Here is an 8,929-nt window from a genome sequence, read left to right on the forward strand (position 1 = left end):
CTATTTTTACTTTTTATTACAAAATTGCATAAGTTTTACATGGAAACATAATCAAATTTACAAAATTACATAATATTAGGGTGAAAAATTCAAAACCTAAACTCAATTATAACATATCCTCTTCATGCATAGTAGCAGTCAAATATCATAATGTTTTACATATGTAGCCTTCACTTTATTAACTATCATGAAAATAGATTGTCGCGCTTCATGATTTGTGGAATCATTGTTTCTCTCTTTTGAAGATTGACTTCTTAACCTTTTTTGGGATGTAAATTCACTTCTTCAACCCATTTCAATCCCTTAAAAAAAGCAACAATCTTGATAACTTCGCTAGTATCCTCCAAATTGTACTTTGCCATGCTTGGTTTCTGGCCAACCGTGCATGCAAACACTTGTGATATTGTTGGAAGTGATAGATTAGAAACTGAACGAGCAATGCTTTCGAACACGTCTTCATCTGATCAATCATCCCCAATGCACAACAAAAAATCTGGTGATTTACCATCACTCCTCATGTTTGAGATTAGATTCTCCACAACTATACCCTTACTCACACCTACATCTTAGATTATAAAATAGCATAACCATTATTTAACAAATATCCCCATCATGCATCAGAACACAGTTAAAATACCAAAAATGCAATAAACTTTTATTATTGTGTACTTGAGGTTTCACTTCAACTATGTGTTGCCCTATTTTAACAACAACAGGCTCATTGGCCAGCACATTCTCAAGGTTATCAAGAAGCTATTTGGCTTCGCATGATCCAAAATAAGGATCGGCTTATTGATGGCACCAAAAAATTGCACTCTCCTTGTGTTCAATGAAAGAACCATCCATTCCCTGTGTAATGGGCCATCATAGGTTCTGCCATCTTCCGATCAAAATCAGTTGTCAACCCAACAATTTAATACACACTGCATATATCCTCACTCACCTTTTTATCATATATAAATCCATGGTGACTAATCTTTTACGTGCATTTAGTCTTTCTGTATAACAATTCAGGATGTTAGTGGTATTAATTCATTATTTGTCCTTAATAATTGATATCTGAAAAAAATGTGATTCAATTGTAGTTATTAATTCAAAAAGATATTGGTATCCTATAAAAGAACTCAAATTCTAAATGTTTTGTATAGGATAATGGCCCTAATTGTTAACAGATAGATCAAACCTCCTTGTTGATGGTGAGTTTATGTCAAACATTATGTCTTCAGATGTGTCACCCAATGATCTATTATCATATACATAAGATTACCCTAATTCATGCTTAGAAAAGAAAAAAAAGTATATTAGAGAAAAAGAATGGAATCAACAGTAATTAATGTTGGAGTTATTATTATTAATTTGTTTGCTTAATTGTTATCTTCCAACAAGAATAGACAAAAAAATGTAAATTAATTAAAAACTATGCACTAACCTGAAGAAGCCCCTGCTCTATCTGTAGTTTTCACCGTCCAGTACATCTGCATTAAAATTTATGCATCATGCAACAATAATATTAGACACAATAATAATACCATTATATCTATTAACTAAATTAAGCATATTATTATCTGTTTCGAGGGTTACCTGAAACTATAGGTCGATCTCGAACGAGATCTACGGTGGCGGCCAGAGCTGTTGCGTCTGACTTGTTGGACATGGTGGTGCTGCTGATCCTTCATCACCGGAGGGTGGTGGTACCTGCAAGAGACTCCGATGCTTAAGTTAGCATGGGCTTTAAGTAGGTTTTTAGTAGAGTCAGAGTATGAGTTATACCTGGGTGCTCCAGTGTATTTATAGTAGTATGGAGTGATCTTCTTTAGAGATAAGATAGTTATCTTTATTTTATCTTTGAGTGAAGTCATCTTATCTTTAAGGGGAATCTTCTTATCTTTTCTAGGCTTTTGCTGCCTTTAGACTGGGCTGTGTCCCATTTTTTGGGCCTTTAGTCGATTTAGCCGACCTCTTTTCTAGAAGAGGTCAGGGAACCTGACCTGACGAGATCAGTAGCTCCGTCTTTAATCAGCCCGGGTCACATAGCTCGACCCCGGGTATGAACAGTGCCCCTGCTTGAACTCGGTCTTTCCCTTTGAGGTTGTGCTATTCAGACTTTAACCCACTTTTTTGCGAAAGCCGGGCTCGAGCATCTTTCGTTGATTCCATTTGTAGAACTCCTATTAGGACTTGAATGCGAAGCATTTCCTTTTTATTTGCAACACGCGTTGCGCTTTTCTTGGAAATGTGCAAAGTCTTTTAAAAACTCATTAACTCCCTTTTTTTCCGTTTCCTTCATTTCCCTCTTTGTATCTTTCATTTTGAATTTTTAAAGCTTTGCTTCATTTTCTTCTTTTCACTTTCTCTCTAACTTTTTTTTGCTGGTGCTTTGTTCTCTTGCTCTCAAATCTTTCTATTTTCGTGTTTTCCCTATCCTTCGCATGAAAAGTGACTGTTGGCGTGGTTTCGTCATTGCTTCGGTCTCCTGGGTAGTTATCATCAGCTCTCCTCTGCAGGTTGGTTTTTCTTCCTTTCTTTCTACTTTCCACACCACTCTTTCTGTATCATTTCTTTGTTTGTGTAAAAACGTTTTGACCTTGTTTGGGTTTGTCTTGGAAAGTTTAAATCTTTTCTGCGTTGCTGTGGTGTGCGCCTAGGGTTTTTGGTTTTATCGCTTGTCTCCTTTGCATGACTTCTTTATGCGTAGATCTTTTTCCTTAAATTTTATTTGTGGCTTTGAAATGATAAACTACATCTTGTTCAAAGGTTGTATCTTTTGGTGATTTCTGTGCGATCGATTTGTTGATGATAGCTTTCTTGTTGTTTCGTGTGTAACATTTTTTGCCAGAGAGGGATTGATCCTTTTGTGCCTTCTGTGAAGAGGTGTTTTCGGGCTTAAACTGCCGTTTCTCTTCCTTCTGGGTTCTTGTCGTGCTATTGCCTCCAAAGGGTTCCCCTAGACCTTGGTGTGAGTCCTCGGGTTTTCCCTTTTTATTGCTGTATCCGACTCATAATGTTCGCCTATTTTTATCCGAGTTGTTTACATATTTATCTGAGCTGTGTGGTTAGAAACCCATTTTTTCTCTTTTTTACTATAGGAATATTTGACCCATGTCCCTCTGAAAGAACATTGTTGAAATGTCTACTGAGGTCCCGGATGGCATGTCTCACTGGCTGGATTCCATTATTTTGATGTGTGTCTCTGTAGTTGATTCTGAATATTGTGTGCAACTTAGGAGGCATCATAGGATTTGTAGTAATAGGGACCAAGATAAGAATTATGAGCTGGTGCCTCCCGACCCCGAGGAGAGGGTTAGTTTTCCTTATTTCTAATGCCAGGGCATCTAGGCCAGTTTCACTGACCTTTTCTTTACTGTTTTAGGGTAGTTTCATGCATTTTCTTAGTGAATAAGGCAAGTTTTGGATGAAAATATACTGACACCTTGATTCAAGCAACTATTGTGAACTTTGCATGATTTCATGAGTATTTTGCTAGAATTGCATGATAAACTGATGATGCATAATCTCATGACTTTGGCTAGAGCTTTGATGCACTTAATTGCTTGATTTCAAGGCAAAGGAAGCAAGGAAGAACCACGTTAGTATTCACGTTAACCTAGTTAACGTGAACACTAACGTGGAATGGTGAAAAACTTGCAACGTTAATGAGAAAAGTGATCACCAATAACGCCTGCGAAGCCATCCAAAGCTCACGTTACTTGCCACGTTAACTAAGTTAACGTGGTAGTTAACGTAGAAGAAAAAGGGAACTCCAACATTAAGAGAAAACGTGAACACCAATAACGTTTTCCTCCAACGTTAGTGGTAAAAGTGAACACCACTAACGTTGGAAAACTTGGCAATGATCCATGTTAAGAGTCACGTTAACTTAGTTAACGTGAACTCTAATGTGGAAGAGGAAAACAAAAGCCAACGTTAGTGACACTCACTTTTGTCACTAGCGTTGGACCAACTAGCATTGCCTACGTTAACTTTCACGTTAAGACCATTAATGTGAAAGTTAACGTGGAGTTGAGATCAAAGAGCCAACGTTAGTGACACTCACTTTTGTCACTAACGTTGGAAGATGGCATCACTACTACGTTAAGAGCCACGTTAACTTAGTTAACATGAATTCTAACGTCTGGAATTTGGGCATTTGGAGCGTTAGTGACAAAGGTGAGTGTCACTGACGATCTCGAAGGTGAGACACACCCACGTTAAGAGTCACGTTAGCTACACTAATGTGAACTCTAACGTAGGAAGAAAAGGCACCAAGCAACGTTAATGGGAAAAGTGATTCCCACTAATGTTCGTGAAGGGGTATAAGCCAATGTTATTGGGAAAAGTGAGTCCCAATAACGTTGGCTAAAAATTGAAAAGGCAATGTTAGTGGTCACGTTAAGACCACTAACGTTGGAGTTAACGTAGGTACATAAGGGGGGAATGTTAGTGGAAAAACTGAATGCCACTAACGTTCTCAAACCCACAATGGTACTCAACGTTAATCTCACTAAATACCAAGCCTAATTCATATTTCTCTACAAGCTGGGCCCACTAAAGATGAGAACTGCTTCAACTCAAGATCCAGAGCCCACATCCAAGACTTAAAGAACTCACTAGAAGATCAAGAGGAGTAGTATAAATAGGAGTAGTTTTGAACTATAGAGAGGCTTGGCACTTTTGGGAACTACTCTCTATAGATTTACTTTTCTGCACTTTTAGCATGGATTTTTCTTTTTTGCCATTTTTCATTCCTAGAGCTATGAACAACTAAACCCCTTTCATTGGGTTAGGGAGCTCTGTTGTAATTTAATGGATCAATTATAGTTTTCATTCTTCTTCTTCTTTCTTTTCTCTTGATCTTACTAGAAAGCTTCCGATCTTAATTCAATTGGTTAGTTGTCTTGGAAAAGAAACTATCCATAATTGGATCTCCTTTGAGCCTTAGAAAAGGGATAAGGAGATCATGCTAGAAATGCTTTCTCATCTTGGACCAAATTGGGGTTTGGGCGGATATAGTAACATGTAATCCTCCCAAAACTTTGATTTAGAAATACATGTGGTATAATCAGTGACCACACTTCATCTCTTCCCATGAGAAATTAAATCAAGGAATTGGGCAATTGTTCAAGCTTAGAGAGATTGGATTGCCAAGGAATTGGGATCCAATCACTTAAGATTGCCAAGGAGATCAATGAATGCATTGATTGAGGAAGAGATGAGAATGAACTTGATCTGGAGGATGCAACATCTCCTGAACCCAATGATTACCCCATTTCTGATCTTACCCATTCTCTTTACTTTCTGCCATTTCTTTTCATGCTCATTACCCCAAATACCCATTTAAGATTCTGCACTTTAATTTCTATTATTTACTTTCTAGTCATTTAAATTTCTGTAAGTTCTCAATCTAAATTCTGTCTAGCTCAACTAGCATATTCTTCTAACTAAAGTTGCTTGACCAATCAATCCTTGTGGGATTCGACCTCACTCTATTGTGAGTTTTACTTGACGACAATTTGGTATACTTGCCGAAGGAAAATTTGTTAAGAGACAAATTTTCATGCATCAAGTTTATGGCGCCGTTGCCGGGGATTGATTTTGAATCAACAATGATTAAGTTTGAAGATCACTAGATTGAGCATTTTTTGTTTCGTTTATTTAATTCAGTCAACTTTCTTTAGTTCATTTTAATTTTTCCTCATCCCCTGCACCCTCTTTAATTTTTCGTTCTTTCTTTCCTTGTTGATTACAATTCTGCTCACTAACCCACTAACTGTTTGATAATTTACCTCACTCACACTAACAATTACTCTAACAAGAATAGTTTCTTCATTTTATCTCCTGTTGTGCAATCTTTCTATTGTATGACAGGGAGAAGAGAAGGAGTTTCAACATCCTTTGATTCAGAACCTGAAAGGACCCTTTAGAGACTAAGAAGGGAAGTAAGAGGGAAAAGAATTATTGGTGCTAAGGAAGAAGAGGAAGAGTATTTTGAACCCAACATGGAAGAGAATTTGGAGAACAATCATGAAGAAGAAGCTCATAATCATGCCAGAGAGGGCCATGCAAACCGTGCTGGGTAAGAAAGGAGAGTTCAAGGCTCCTATATCAATCCTAATCCAGGAAACTGTGGAAGCAGTATTCAGAAGCCCACCATACATGCCAACAATTTCGAACTAAAATCCCAGCTCATCACTCTTGTTCAGAACAATTGTTCATTTGGAGGAAGTGCTCAAGAAGACCCCAATCAACATTTAACCACCTTCCTAAAGATTTATGACACTGTGAAATCCAATGGAGTCCATCCAGATGTCTATAGGTTGCTCTTGTTCCCTTTTTCACTCAGGGACAAGGCATCCAAATGGCTTGAATCCTTCCCAAAAGAGAGCTTAACAAATTGGAAAGAAGTGGTGAACAAGTTTTTGGCAAGGTTTTACCCTCCTCAAAGGATCAACAGGTTGAGAGCTGAGGTGTAAACTTTCAGGCAACAAGATGGTGAGACACTTTATAAAGCATGGGAGAGATTCAAAGACCTAACAAGAAGATGCCCACTAGAGATGTTCAATGAATGGGTTCAACTTCACATCTTCTATGAAGGTCTTTCCTATGAGTCAAAGAAGGCTGTGGATCATTCATCAGGAGGCTCTCTAAACAAGAAGAAAACCATTGAAGAAGCCATAGATGTCATTGAAACAGTTGCTGGAAATGACTACTTCTATGCCTCCGAATGAAGTAACACCAGAGGAGGAATGGAGCTGAACCACATGGATACATTGTTAGCTCAAAATAAGATGATCACCAAGCAGCTAGCAGATCTTACCAAGAAGGTGGAGGAGAACCAAGTTGCAGCAACCATCACCTCATCATCAGCTCAAGAAGGAGTAAACATAGGAGAAGATGGTGACTGGGAGCAAGCCAACTATGTTGGAAACTCACCTAGACAAGTCCATGATCCATACTCCAAAACTTACAACTCTGGATGGAGAAATCACCCGAACTTTGGATGGGGAAATCAACAAGACCAAGGGCAAGATCAGAGATGCCACAACCTCAACTCCAACAACAATGCAACTCATCAAAACACCTCACAGAGATATTACCAACATCCATCTAACCAACCTTCTCAACCTCCTAATCTCAACCCACCATCATTAACAGATGACAAGCTCTCAAAGATTGAGGCTCTACTTGAAAGCTTATGCAGAGAAGTTGAAGACAACAAAGTGTTTAAGGAAGAAGTGCGAGTGATGAGCGGATATTTTATACGCTTTTTGGGGGTATTTTCATGTAGATTTTAGCATGTTTTAATTAGTTTTTAATAGAATTTTATTAGTTTTTAAGCAAAAATCAAATTTCTGGACTTTACTATGAGTTTGTATGTTTTTCTGTGATTTCAAGTATTTTCTAGCTGAAATTGAGGAAGTTGAGCAAAAATCTGAGTTAGGCTGAAAAAGGACTGCGGATGCTGTTGGATCCTGACCTCCCTGCACTCGAATGGATCTTTTAGAGCTACAGGAGTCCAATTGACGCGCTCTCAATTGGGTTGGAACGTAGACATCCAGGGCTTTCCAGCAATATATAATAGTTCATACTTTGCGCGAAGATAGATGACGTAAACAGGCGTTCAACGCCAGTTCCATGTTGCAGTCTGGCGTCCAGCGCCAGAAACAGGTTACAAGTTGGAGTTCAATGCCCAAAACACGTTACAACCTAGCGTTCAACTCCAAAAATAGCCCAAGCACGTGAGAGGCTTAAGTTTCAGCCCCAGCACACACCCAGTGGGCCCCAGAAGTGGATTTCTGCACCAATTATCTTAGTTTACTCATTCTCTGTAAACCTAGGTTACTAGTTTAGTATTTAAACAACTTTTAGAGACTTATTTTGCACCTCATGACATTTTTAGATCTGAATTATATACTCTTTGACGGCATGAGTCTCTAAACTCCATTGTTGGGGGTGAGGAGCTCTGCAGCATCTCGATGAATTAATGCAATTGTTTATGTTTTTCCATTCAAACGTGCGTGTTCCTATCTAAGATGTTAATTCGCGCTTAATTATGGAGAAGGTGGTGATCCGTGACACTCATCACCTTCCTCAATCTATGAACGTGTGCTTGACAACCACCTTCGTTCTACATCAGATTGAATGAGTATCTCTTAGATTCCTTAACCAGAATCTTCGTGGTATAAGCCAGATTGATGACGGCATTCATGAGAATCCGAAAAGTCTAAACCTTGTCTGTGGTATTCCGAGTAGGATTCTGGGATTGGATGACTGTGACGAGCTTCAAACTCGCGAGTGTTGGGCGTGATGACAAACGCAAAAGAATCAATGGATTCTATTCCGACATGATCGAGAACCAACAGCTGATTAGCCATGCTGTGACAGAGCATTTTGACCATTTTCACTTAGAGGATGGGAAGTAGCCATTGACAACAGCGACACCCTACATAGAGCTTGCCATGGAAGGAACTTTGCATTATGCTATTGAGTTGAATATTACATTGCAGGAATTCAGAGGACAAAGCATCTCTAAAATCCCAACATATTCCCCATTACTGCACAACAAGTTATTATTTCACGCTCTTTTATTTTTCCAATAATTCTAACTGATAATTTTAATTGATATCCTGACTAAGAATAATAAAATAAACATAGCTTGCTTCAAACCAATAATCTCCGTGGAATCGACCCTTACTCACGTAAGGTATTACTTTGACGACCCAGTGCACTTGCTGGTTAGTGGTACGAGATCATAAGAAATCTTGATTTTGATATTGGGATTAAAATTTTGTGCATCAAGTTTTTGGCGCCGTTGCCGGGGATTGTTTGAGTTTGAACAACTAAAGGTTTATTTTGTTGCTTAGATTAGGAATAGAGTATTGATGCTATAGAGTCATTAAATTTGAGTCCTTTAATTTCTTTTCAAAAATTT

The 8,929-nt window shown here is 38.3% G+C and overlaps 1 pseudogene; it reads right to left on the bottom strand.

The window, feature by feature from the left end:
* Positions 1-254: 254 nt before the first annotated feature.
* Positions 255-880, bottom strand: LOC130980916 (probable alpha,alpha-trehalose-phosphate synthase [UDP-forming] 9; annotated as a pseudogene).
* Between the last annotated feature and the right edge of the window lie 8,049 nt (positions 881-8,929).

Source organism: Arachis stenosperma, chromosome 5 (assembly GCF_014773155.1).
Source record: "Arachis stenosperma cultivar V10309 chromosome 5, arast.V10309.gnm1.PFL2, whole genome shotgun sequence".
Classification (NCBI taxonomy): Eukaryota; Viridiplantae; Streptophyta; class Magnoliopsida; order Fabales; family Fabaceae; genus Arachis; species Arachis stenosperma.